The sequence below is a fragment of the Phasianus colchicus genome, chromosome 2, assembly GCF_987193195.1.
Source record: "Phasianus colchicus chromosome 2, bPhaCol1.hap1.1, whole genome shotgun sequence".
NCBI lineage: Eukaryota > Metazoa > Chordata > Aves > Galliformes > Phasianidae > Phasianus > Phasianus colchicus.
The window spans coordinates 55,560,784-55,574,302 of NC_143437.1; the positions used below are offsets into that span (position 1 = coordinate 55,560,784).

At 35.8% G+C, this 13,519-nt stretch overlaps 1 protein-coding gene across 1 annotated transcript in view; it reads left to right on the forward strand.

The window, feature by feature from the left end:
• The window catches only part of HBS1L (HBS1 like translational GTPase), a 64,370-nt gene that overhangs the window by 20,847 nt on the left and 30,004 nt on the right, over nt 1-13,519 (forward strand). The gene's annotated exons all lie outside the window — the stretch shown is intronic.

The following is a 13,519-nucleotide window of genomic DNA, read 5'->3' on the forward strand; positions in this document are numbered from 1 at the left end:
GTGCAGACGTAACGTAGATAATGTAAAACAGGCTTCAATTACAAAGGGAAATCTTTATGTAAATTAGGAAGTTTCTTATACTGAAAAGTAGGACAGTTTTTATAATATTTTCCTAAATTTTAATGCAGAACAGATTTTAATGTATCTTTTGCCTCTTAGATCTATGTTACTATATGTGTCAAGTAGATTTTGCCTTGCTTGCATTTTGTTTTGATTTTTGCATGACCTGGACCTCTTCTTATTGCAACAGTTCTCTTGATAAATAGAATTACTACCTAATACTAGGATTTTATCAGTTAGCTAGTGAAAGCCTTACTGTCAGCTTAATATTCTCATGTTAGGTTCACTGACTTGCTAATAAATATTCAATGGTAGCATCCACAATGTATTCCTCATGAAATTACATCTTCATTATCTGTATATTGTAGCAACATTTGTACAGTGTGGTATATAATGGCTTGATATTTGTCTCTGAAGTTGTAGAGATAGATGTGTGAACGTGTCTTTTTTTTTAAAAAAAAAAAAACTTCTGTCAGTTCTTTTTTCTAATACTTGTTATGACACTGTGGGAGGTTCTTGACTTCAGATAAATTCAGTGTGCTTGATCAGCCAGCTTCTTTGATGGAGCCTGTGTTTGTTTTGCAAGTTAAATTCTGAGATCTTTAGCAGTTTTACACCTAGCTTTCAAAGATCCTTTCTCTGTAAATGTGTTGCCACTAACACATTTGTGTAGTAAAGAACACTAAAGTTTTTATTTTTCAGTACTCTTTGTCTTTTTTAATAACCGTTGCATCCTTTGCGTTTTGTCCTGTCTCAAATTTTTGCCATATATGAACAAGGCAAGACAGCACTGTGGCAAACTGATTGTGTTTGCTTTGGGAATGTGTAGGATGCTAAATTAGAATTAAAGGAAGCAACAGGAGTAGATGTTGAAGCCTGCTGACTTGACGGTTGAGGCAACAGAAAAATTAACAAAACCTGGAAGAACTCCTTTGTAAAATATACATCAGTAATAACAGCTTGCTTCTCATTTTATGCCTGGAGAAAATGTGATTGGCCTTCAGTAGGAATGTTTTTACTAATTTTTTTGTCTTTGTTAACAGTTGCTGTTTAGTAGGTATGTGTGCAGTGTATTGAACTTTCATCTCTGTAGCTCTGAGGACAAAATTGAGATTGTACTACTTTTTTTCCCAAATGAATGGAGTTGCTAGGGTTTAGGAAGTACGTGTATGAACAAAGTTCTTTACAGCACTGAAGTATCTGGAAAATGTACCAGAAGAGAAGTGATAGTGATGAACCTATATCAGACGAGTTGTGTCTTGAGCTTTAAACCCCAGTATAAAGAATAGAAATGCAAATTTGCTAGTATAATTTTATAGCCAAGGACTCATTCAATAGAAGAAATTGAGGTGGAATAACGCTTTTGTATCCTCATTGATAGGTTGTTCTACCAAGTAACGAATAGGTAAGAATCAGGCTGGAAGGGCCCTAAAAGATTATCTAGTTCCAACCCACCTGCCATGAGTTTTCATTCAGTCTGGCTTCAACACTTTCAGGGATGGGGAATCCACAGCTTTTCTTGACATCTTGGCAGTGTCTCACATCACCATCACCATGACTATTTTAGGCTTTTTTTGTTTTGTCTCTTTTTGCTTTTCCAATATGGTTAGAAAATAGCATTAAGGAAAGGAATGAGACTCTGGGTAATAACAGAAAGCTGTTCTGGCTTAGTGTTACTTAATATAAATATAGGGAGAGTGCATCCCTGTTAATCCCTAATATTAATCATCAATTGATAAATGTAATCTATAGTACTAAATTAATAGGCATGAATGTATTGTAGAAACTTCTTGTTTCATACACATATGGCCCTTGTTTTATTTTTCATACGGCATAACAAAATTCAGTTAGTATGAGGAAACATTAAGTGTTTTCTCTTGGTGTTATATTTTTAAAATTGATGTTGGATGTCTTCACAGAATACTCAAACTGTTCCAAAACTTTTTAAAAGCCGTAATTCTTTTTTAATTGTTCTAAGTTGAATAATGTATAAGATAATAGAATATCCTGAGTTGGAAGGGATTCCGCAAGGATTATTAAAGTATTGTTTATTAATTTCAACTTAAAAATTGTAATGCAGTAACTTTTTATTTTTATTATTTAAAACTGCTTAATATTTTGCAGTTAAGGAATAATGACATAAACCACCTCCCCTTAACCTAAAATCGTGGACTAATGAAGGGGTGCAAAGAATAGGTACTTGATTAACATCAGCCTCTAATTTGGAGTTTAAAAAGAAAAAAACAAAAACAACCATACAAAACACCTTGTTAATTACTTGATTTTAAAAAGCATGTGTGTTTTGCATCATTCTTTTACATTTAGTCCAAGTAAAGTGAGTACTCTAAGAGGTGTATGTTCACTCAGCAAATTTCATTTGAACAGATTTTGTGTGAAATGTTTAAATTTTACCTAATTTGCATGTGCAAAGGAGAACAGTGCATTTTTAATGTGTTTTGTTTCCCACTCATCCTTTCTTAACATTTATTCTGTTATATGAAGAATGATAAAAATTTCAACCTGTTAAACATTTTTCACTTCAGAATAATTGCTTTAAAGTAACTTCTAAATGTGTATATTAAAGTGTTCCATTCACAGCTTTTTACAATCAACTTAGTACATCATTTCTTACAAGGTTGTACATTTCCTGTATCATCTTAAGTTTGGGGTATAAGAGAGTGGTTGCAATTACAGAAGAGGCAGGATTTTCAAGTTACAATTCTATCTTTGAGCTGTGCTGTTTTGTAAAATCCTGTAAAATACCATGTATGAAGTACTTCTATTCAATCCTTATTCTTTCAGTATGGTTCTTTCATCATCAGGGGCTTATCAGTGCTAGGTCTGGAAGTTGTGTGGCTTGAGATAATCACCTGTGAGGACACTTTTGCATTATTCGTCTATATGCATCATTTCATCAGCAGTATCATTATTTCATGTAAGCATTTTTATTTTTTTCTCTAAAAATTCTATTTACTGTAAGTGGCATCCAGAAATAATACTTGTTCTGAAAGAAATGACCACTGTCTTAAATGCTACTCTGCAAGATTGCCTTAACATCAGAGCACCTGCCTTGAGTGGTAGCATGTCTCCTATTTCCCTTCTCATTTTTGTGCCTTTGGGAGCTTTCTTCCATCCGGATTAGCAGGCATATCTTACTCACTGAGCTGAAGGCCTCGCATAGAACTTTTATTTTCACAAAACAGGCAGATTTTTAGAAGTTCAGTTTTACCTTTTACTGCTTTCATCTTCATGTGGCCATGTCTTCCTGAATCCTGGTTGTCATTCTTGTGGATGCTGTCAGCTTCTTCTGTGTCAGTTTCCTCAATTAGTTAAAATAGTGAAGAAATGGATGCAGTAAGCATACCTTTTTTTCCAGTTTCTGTTTTGCAATAATTGAGAAAATGACCGTGTCTAATTTATTAATTAATGGTGTCTTTTACTGATCCTTATTTTGGGGCTTACGGTAGCACAGTAGTTTCCACCATGTCATTGTTCTTGTTTTTCTTTTTTGTTTCCATTAACTATTCTTGTTTATGTTCTCTTGTCTAGCTATAGTTTTCATCATAGAGTTGCTTTACTACTTGGTGAAAGTATTTAATGTTTGTGTATATGGGTTGCTCCAAAAGCATTGTTTCCTATTTATTTCCATGGAAACTACAAGAGATACAAAGATAACACAATAACACTACTTGTTAAACAAATTCCCAGCAACAAAACACTCTCAGCACAGCCACCATGAGCTATGCGCTTTTTCTAATGGTGAACAAGAGCCTGTGTGCTGTGCTCATAAAAATCTGTACCAGCGGAGGTGACCCAGTGTTGCTGTTGTCACTGCTGAAATGCACCACCCGCTGCCTTACTGTGCTCACATCCACTGGTTAGTCTCCATCAGCGCTTAGCAAATGTCAATGAATGTCAATAGGTGCAATTTTTTTCCACATGGAAGATGCAGTGGAATTGCCACGTCACAGCCTGAACCAATGGTTGAGCACCAGGTGAGAAGACATGGCTAACCTAGTGAGCTCAGGTGCAAGCTGTGCACCTGAGTGACTGGAAGGGATGGAGCCTGTGTCTGCCTCCTCTCACCCTCACTTAAGGGTTAGCAACAGTGGGAGCAATATCTTTTCTGATGGAGACTGTGCTCCTCTTGAGCCATCACTGGTCATTGGAAGGGGTGAGATGATGTTACTCCTTGTCATCTTCTATTGTTCCATAGTGCTTATATCTCAGCAGAAGGCAACCATCATCTTCTTTTGCTATAGTAATACAGTTCCACACATCTGCCTCATACACACTTCTGTGTCAGATGCCATTGTGTCTGACTGCTGCTCTGCTGCCATCTGTTGCACAGCGAAAAAAATTAATGGAATATTGGCAAGAAGGTTCAACTTCTACTGCCATACCACTGACACTGTGGGCTGTAATCTGTAATTTTGTTAGTCTTTGAGCCATAGTATTTTCAGTAGCAGTTTTCTGCCTTAGGTAAAGCAGTAAAATGTTGAGCCCTTCAGGCCTTTCCTATGGTTATGGAGGGAGGAGTTTATTTAGCTTTTAAATATTTGTACCAAAAATTTGATGTTAGTTACAAATATAAATAAATACTGAGCTTCTCCCACAAAGATGGTCTTCTTTTCCTTTGAGGCTTATGTCCAAATCTGTTTAGGAGTTCATAGTAGAATAATTTATTGATTAGAAGATTGTAGCTTGCCAAAGTGAAGGGAAAAAGAAGTCAGTCAGTGTTCTGAACACATACTATATTGTTGATGGATTGGTATGTAGTAAGTTTCTGTCAATTACTAGCTGCTGACTTTGCAACTAGTTTTACCCAATTCCAGAGATAATGCCCAAATTACAGGTTTGGGAAGGTTCAATCTGTCTGTGGAGTGGTGGTAGCATGATGAGGATATTCAAGAAATCAGTTTTGTCACAACACAAAAATTGTTGAAATACCTTTATTCCACACACTGTTCTCCTATCTTCTTAGCTCCATTCCTATAGACAAACCCATATCACCATTTCTACCATCTCTGAGTTAACCTTTAGTGAAATTCTAATAAATTCTATCATTTCCTTTCATCTTCATTTTAGGTAAGCTTTAAGAATTGGAGTCTGTTGCTGACTTTTTGTAAAATATGTGAGTACCTCTGTCTTTTGCCTTTAAAAATACAAATAAAAAAAGGCACATTTGTGAGGATTTACTGTTAAATTAGCATAGCCTTGCAAGCACAAATACAAAAGTCATTGTCAGTGAGTTATTGCTCTTGTATGCAGTAACTGTTTGTGTGATTAAATGCATTTGTGTGTCAGTTTGCTGTGGACACTGTATATGTTTGTTTATATATATGGTTTTCTGTAGTTGATGAACTATTTCACCTTTATATATTGAACATTTAGATTTTTTTACAGTAGTGTCTTAGAAGCTGTTAAACTGCTTTTCTTTCAGATGATGTTGGTATATAATTAAGTTATTCTTTTGGTCTTCTGAAGCCAGCAATTTTTCACTCTGTAATATACTAATGAGACTTATACTGTGACCTTGTGTAGTCTCTGCTGCCATCCTTTACACTATGCAATGAGGTCAAGTAAGAGTATTTTCCTCATACAGGGCTGACTTGCAGAGAAATAGAAATGTGTATGTGTAAACTAAAATCTCAAATTTTCTCATAAGAAAGTATTAATTCTCCCATATGTCATCTTTCTGGCCCAGTCACGGTCTAATATGGTTGCTAAGTCACCAAAAGAGTAGTAGAGTTGAAAATTCAAAGGACATAAATTGAAAAAAGGTTTTAGCTAATCCTACTTTGAAAGTTTACACTGCACTAGAATTTGACAAAACAGTTTTCTGAAACTTAGTGAAAATGGTTGCAGCTTCAGCATGCTCAGTTGTGAAGGACTACTGTGCATATGTTTCTCTTCTGATGCTTTGAAAGGACACATTATTAAATTCTGGGGAAAGTTTGTAGAGTAGCTGTGGAAGATCTGAACAGATACAAGATGATTCTACTTTTTGTGTACTGTCAATTTGTCTGTATTGTTCTCTTGTTATTATTCTCCTTATAGTTAACTTCTGCTTCTCACTGAGGATATTTAGTGCATAAACAGAAGTTGTGGATTGGGAAAGTTTTCCTTAGTAAAATCTTGACAGTCCTGTGCAATCATTGAGAATGTCAGTGTGTGTGAAAGGCATGACGTTTTTTTCTGAATTAACTGGAGGATGTGCAAGCAAATAGCACCATCCTCTGGCATTATAATATTAATTAAGAATTAAACCTTGAAGTTGCTGTCTGTAATTTTGGGAAAATTAATTATAACTTCAATAGAATGTACATATTGTACTTTCAGTTTTACATACTCATTTTGGGCCAAGCTTTTAACAGAAATTCTGTTCATTTGCATGGCCTATGTGTATTCTACTCAATTAACTGAGTAGCAATAGATAATATCTTTTTAGGGTTATCCTACACATGGTGCTGACTCTGCTCTTTACATGACCATTTATGGTAGGAAGTTGCACTTCAGAAATATCGATCTGAGCGTTTTCTAAATCACAGTGAAAGACAATTCACAGTCATTTAAGAAAAATTCGTTGAATTAGAAGACACCACCAACGATTTAGTTGTTTGTGTGGGAGAGTAAAGGTGCTGGTACGGAGCAACTGCAAATGTCTAATACGTAAATTATTTTTACAGCAAATTGTAGCTTTGGTTATGGATTAAGAAGGGATGTCATTGGCATTACTCGAGAGTAGTGCAAGAAATACACCTACCAAAAATATGGTTTCAGTAGTTACAGGATGAGTTGCAGTGAGTTACAATTATGTGAAGGATTGAGTTTTAGCCCATTTAGCTATAAGTAATAGGTACAATAGACATGAGAAATACTGCAGAGACATTGCTATCTAGAACTTGACGGATGAGTAAGTCACTGTTTTAATAGTTGTGAATTTCTATTGGACCTTTAAATGTTTACGTATTGAAAACATCAAAAGGAGGCAGCTGATATTTGTGTAATCTCTAGAAGACAGACATCCCCCCACAGGTCTGCTTTTCCGTATGGTAGACCTCTGCTCCTTTTGCTCCGGAGGTGCTGGCTTAATGAAACTGGAAATCTTGAAATGAGAGTTTTACTCCAGTGACAATGTTTTCCTTTCATCTAGTCTGGTTTACATTCACAGTTTGCAGACTAAACAGCCGTGTCTGTGAAAAGGCTTAATCAATGGTCTGCATATAGAACTGAACTATGGGTTCCGTTGTTGAAGTGCATTGCTTAAACACTACTTCAGGGTACTCCACTTGCTGATTGGGGTGTCACATTAAACATCTGGAAACAGGGAAGAGTTTAATCTACCAAAGCTCTGAATATTCACAGCTGTGATAGAGGTCAGTAAGAAATCTGACATATAAAATACATTATCCCATTCTGAGACGTTAGGTTTTTCTGGGATGTCAGATATTCCAAGTTGCTTTCTCAAGTGGAATAATGACATTGTGAATAAAAAAACCTATTAAGGTGGTGAAAGGAAGTTGCTTGTGAAGCCTGCAGATACAATGGCAGTGGGTACAAAAAAAAACCAAACACATAATTTTTTTTTTTTTTTTTTTTTTTGGTCAATTTAGCAATACTTGAGTATTTGAATGCACACAATTTGAATATAAAATTCACAGTTAGTAAAGTTCCACTAGAAGGTACTTCTTTCTGGTAAGAAGGGCAAAAGAATATATCAGTAACTGACTGCTATATTCTTCATCATTTGGGTTCAGTTAGAGAGAAAATATTGATGGCAAGGCTACAGTGAGACTCCAGAAATTCCGGCTAAGGTCCAGACAGGAAGGATAATATGTTATTGCCTAGTTAGAAACCATTCTACTCCATCCACTTCAACTCGATCTAATTTCAGTGTGTGTGTTGTTCTCTAATTTGTTAAGTCATGTTCAAAATTTTTTTGTTTGAATCCTATTTCTGTTTTAAACACGTTTCCTCATGTTACTCTGAGTTTTTCATATTTTCCATTTTTTACACTTCATCACGCAGAGGGTGGTGATGCGTTGGAACTGGTTGTCCAGAGAGGTTGTGGATGCCTCATCCCTGGATGCATTCAAGGCCAGTCTAAATGTGGCTCTGGACAGCCTGGTCTAGTGCCTGGCGACCCTGCAGGAAGGTTGAAACTAGATGATCTTTGAGGTCCTTTTCAATCCAAGCCATTCTATAATCTCTACAATATCTGGCTGTTCATAGTCCCCCTATTTTTCCAGTCATTGCCGTGTTTTTTTTTCCCCCCCATAGCTTGCATCACTTTTCTGTTCTGATCCTCATCTGCTCCTGCTGTTCTGTGTGTGATCTGTCACCCAGTATGTTTCCTCTTGCATTCTCTGCTTCCAGTACAAGTTTTCCACAATTTAGGTTTCTAAATCTCAAATTTTTCTTTTTCACTGTTGCTCTCCTCTGTTTTATTAATGTTTGATTCTTTTAATCCTTGTTTTTCAGGAAGTAAAAAGATCTCTTGAATGGTTTAATTTTGGCAAATTATATTTTTTTGGCTGCCCTTTTTGAAAGTAAACTTGTGGCCGCTCTTTTCCAGTTTCCTCGTTCTACCTGTATCTGGAAGGAGAGGGAAAAAACTGACCTCAGGAAGATACTTTATTTGAACTCATAGTTGCAAAAACTCATTTGTTCAATTAGCCAGAAGCTGTTAGCTTTGAAAGCGAGCCTTGAGCAATGTCTAGTGCCAGCTAACTGTTGCAAGAGAAACTGCTAGCCCCTCTGATAGTGCCTGGTGCATATGCAGAAGTGGCAACTGGCTGTAGCAAGGCAAGCTGTTTCTGCACCTTCAGGGTTGGGCTGGTAAATTGTAGCAGGTCTGTTTTTTTGTTGGGGCTGCAAAGAATTGGCCCATGTTGGAGGTAGAGCAAGCTACTGATACTCCTGAGTATGTCCTCCCCCTCCCCACACGCTATCAAAGCTTAAAAATGAAGCAATTATTATAGTCAGACATAAGTAAATATTTTTATTTTCAGCATTTTTCAGTGAAAATTCCTACTACCAGTTTCATGAAAAAAGTCATATTCACCATCTGAAACTTTACAGAGAAGGCAGTACTTGTAACAGCTAGACAAAGTTACCTGGAAACCCTGACTGTGGTTTCTATTAGGAAGTAACCTTTCTTTTAAAGAGAAAATGTTAAATGTTCTTGTTTGAGGAATTGTTTTCAGTATTGGCTTCAGAATGGATGTGTTTAAGTACTGTAAAAGGTAACTTAGCATATTGCCTTTTTTATTTTTGTAGATCGTATTATTTTCATGAGAGTGAGAAGTTTGTTAACATCTGTTGTTCATTGCAGTTTATAATAGTATAATGTCATACTTTTCCCTAAAATAAGTATCTGAGCTGATATAACTTAAATACAGTGGAGTGACATTTTCTTTTGAGGTTTTGACAAATGGCAGTTTTATTTCAGTCTCAGACTGTTCCTTAAAGGCAACTGAATAATAGAGGAGGAGAAAAGACTTCCCTAAATCATTGTTTGTTTGTTTTTTTTTCCTTTCCTTATTACTCTTTGTTGCTTCAGATGCTTGCTTGCGTAAGTAGTAGGAACACGGACAGAGTCCTGGAGTTCTGGTACTGTTCCCAGTGCTATGATATGTTGATAATACTCTGTACCACTGCCACCAAAGATCCAGTGCATGCTTTGGCAAGCTGACCTATGCTGCAAATTCTAGGTCATTTTATAGAATTTATGAATTTCGAATAGTTTAGGTAATTATAAAAAAAAAAAAAAAAAAAATTACTTTCAGTACTATGCAGCTCTCTAATGACATTTAATATATATATATTTTATCATGTTATGTGCTGTGGAATTTGAATGGAGAAAAATACAGTTATTCTGTTTTTAAGGAAACTTAAAGGCTAGCAGCCGCTGAGGTTTTATGGTGTCCATGAAGGAATAGAAAAAAATTCAAGCATGTTGTAATCAGTATTTTGAAATAGATTATTACAGTGATGTTTGTATGTATTAAATGTTAATGTAAGTCTGTATATGTGTGGGCAAATGGATGATAGATTCTTCAGAGCAGGAGATTATATGTAATCACACTGGCATCTCTTCATCAGCTGTCTCATGGAAAACCCACAGTTGGAATTTTTTTTTTTTTCAATCTTAGGGCCTTAAATTTAGTTTTAAATTGTAGCATATAGGAAGGAAAGTGTTATTGTGATGGAGATCTCAGTTATTAAATCTGTTTTTCAGACAGAACTGTGTCCTGTCTGTACTGGTGTTACTGCTAATAAACTCAGGTGTACCACCAGTTAAAAAATAAATTGTTTTCATGACTCACTGAGTCATGAAACACTTGGAACAATCTCTTGATGTGATGGTACAAAGCACAATGCCAGTGTACTGTCTTTTCTCCTTTATGAAATTATTGAATGTTGCTGTATAATTGGTAGGTGAAGGTTAAGTGACTTGCTTGTGGTTATATAGAAAGTCTGTGGCAGAGGGAGGGATGCAAACCATATCTCCCTAGATCAGAAGACATGGTTACATGTACGTTTTTCCATGCTACTGCTGGTTTACACAGTACTTAACCCCTTCCCCCACTATTGCTTAATGTTTTTGTGTTTTGTCTCTTTGTGTGTTTATCTGGAGTGGAAATAATGCAGGTTACTGCAGTTTATTGGGAAGTTTGCAGGTAGAATCTCTAATTTGCTGGATAAATACTAGAATTTAATACACTTTTTTAATACATATCATACTAAGAAAAATGTTTTGAAATACCTTCATACAGAAAAGTCGTTTTCTGATTCTGACTGGTACTGCACAGAAATAGGAAAACTGGATTTTCTTTAGTATTAGAAATATTCATTTTTTGTGACAAAAAAAATACATGTGAATTTATTGGGATTCTTAAGAACATGTAGTGTTCAGTATAGGGAGCGCTCAGCTTTTATGTAGAAGTGTATATCAGAATCAGTAGTTTTAGTAATTTCATGAGACGTGCAAAAACCTGAGTTTTAGACCCTTGTTCAAGGAAAAAAAAAAAAGCAGGCTATCAGTAAAAGAAGAGGATTGCATGGATGCTGCATTTATTATGTGAATAAGCTAGATCTGCACTTTCAGAATGACCTTCATATAAATGTGTAGCACTTCTGCTCATAAAGTTGGATGACTGAGGGAGGATGTGCTTAAGTAAGTTAATTTTGTTTTTCCTGGCAAAGTGAAGTTCAAAGGTTCCTGTCTCTTGGTGCTAAAAAAAAAAAAAACAAAAATAAGCCCCAAAGCAAAATAAGCAAAAGGCACAAAATATTTTCTTTTAATCTGCAGGTGGTTGAGTGTACCTGGATTTATTTAAATAAAGTTACCATCTGAGAACCATGGATGTGAGACGTGCTTGACACCTTGATATACTTCCTATCTTCTTTTTTTATTTTAGTTCAAGCATCATAAAGATTAAAGTTCATCTTCTCAGAAGTGGGGTTCACAGTGGAATGATACAGTGTAGTGTAAGGTCTCAGTGCAGTTACCCAATTTAATGGAGGGAAGCAAATTGGGAGGAGCAGTCTCTGTGCACAGGATTTGCAAAAGGTGACATTTTGTTTCTGTTGTTAAAAAGATCCAGTCATCTGGATCATAGGAGCATTACTAGTGCTAGTGCTCATTTCTACAGTATCAGTGCAAACACTTTTTCTTCCATATTTCACTTCTTTCTTATGTTTCTTGAGATAGCAGATGTTTAGCAGACTTATGTTGTTTATATATCTCTAATCTACCTGGGAACAGAGCAGACTGACATTTGATGTTCCAAGTGCTAAAAAATAACTCTTCCATGCCTCCAACAGAATTAAAGATCAATTTTTACTTTCATTGAAACTAACAGAATGGTAAATACACTAAAAAAATAAATTCTCAAATCTTTTTTATTTGGTAAAGAAGGTAAAATAATCTTTCGGTTTGTTTGTTTAAATCTTTTCCAGGTAATCCTTTGAGCCATTTTTACAGAGGAAACCCAAAATCTGGGAAGTTGATTATGGTAAAGGAAGATGGTTGACTTGTCAGTGCACTTCTGCTGTTCCGCCATGAACACCCTGAGAGGCTGTTTTCAGTTTTAAAAACTGCTCTGATGTTCTTCTAGTTGGTTGCTGTGTGTGTATGTCTGTCTCCTGTTTTTCAGTCTGCAAGTACTCCGTTATGCCATCAGATTTCAGGGTTGTACTACTAATAATTTTCAAGTTGCAGCGGATGTCTCTGGTAAGACTTCTTGACCAAATCAAAAGGCTTGTCAGCTGGAAGACCATAGGGCAGTCACAGGATAGGGAAAAGCAAAGAGCATAAAGGGAAGAGATGTTTGTTAGTTTTGTCACATACTGTCACAGTTGTACTTGAGTAATGTCAGTGCAGGTCTCCCTGTTCCCTTTGGTATTGGCTCATCCTAATGTAAAACTGAAGCAAGGTGCATCAATGCACGTTTTACCTTGTAATACTGTTTGACCCATAGTTATGGTTTACTTGTAATGCAGGTTCAGAGACATCAGTGTAGTCTTCAGTAGTTAGTATCTGAAAATTACTTTGCTTAAAAAAATGAAACTGTTCTAATATTTTAAAACATTCTTGTGATGACTATCATATTGACAAGCCTTTATATTTTTCTAATTTATAAATGACTCTCATTTTTGCTTTTCGTATAGCTAGAGTGAGTGAAATATTGGAGCTACTTTAGGACTTCAATAAAGAGTCATTATTAATCTCTATTTCATATACACTCTTGGTGTTAGGAGAAACATTGTCACTGAGTTGCTTGGGTTTGCATTTAAGAATGTCTAAGTGGCATATGTTTAGAAGAATGTTTATCAAGCTTTTCTTGGCAAGAAGTTTATCTCCTTTTCCTTTGGAGGTCAATTTTCTTGCATCTGCTTTTATCCTAATCAGATTGGGATTACTGCACCTACACTTTTTCCAGGGTTGTAGCACATTTACTTGCCTTAGGATACTTGTTGATTCAGAAGTCTTTCTTTTGGGAATTATATCAGCATTGCGCACTGACTTCCTTTTAGTTCCAAGGTACAATTTAAGGATTTCCATTTGATCTGTTAAGTGTTGAATAGCTTTTGCTTTGTCTGCTAAAGTGGATAAGGGTTTATGGTGCAGTTCTCTGTAATACTCGATAGATTAGATAGTAAAGTATGCTCTGTTCCTAGGCTTCTGTCCTTCGTACTGAAGCCTGTAACTATTAATCTGTAATGGCACCTGCAATGCACAAAATCAGACTTGATCCTTATCTTAAATGAGCTGTTTGATTTTATTGTACTTAATTGTGAAAACAGTGGAGTGAAAAAATGGTGTTTGACATTTCTACCAGTGGTATTACTAATAGTTCTTGTGTGATTATTGCATTTATTTGAATGTTGCCTTTACAAGGTGGTCCTTTATGGTTTGGTTCAGCCTTGTATGTGATCCTGGTCTCCTTCC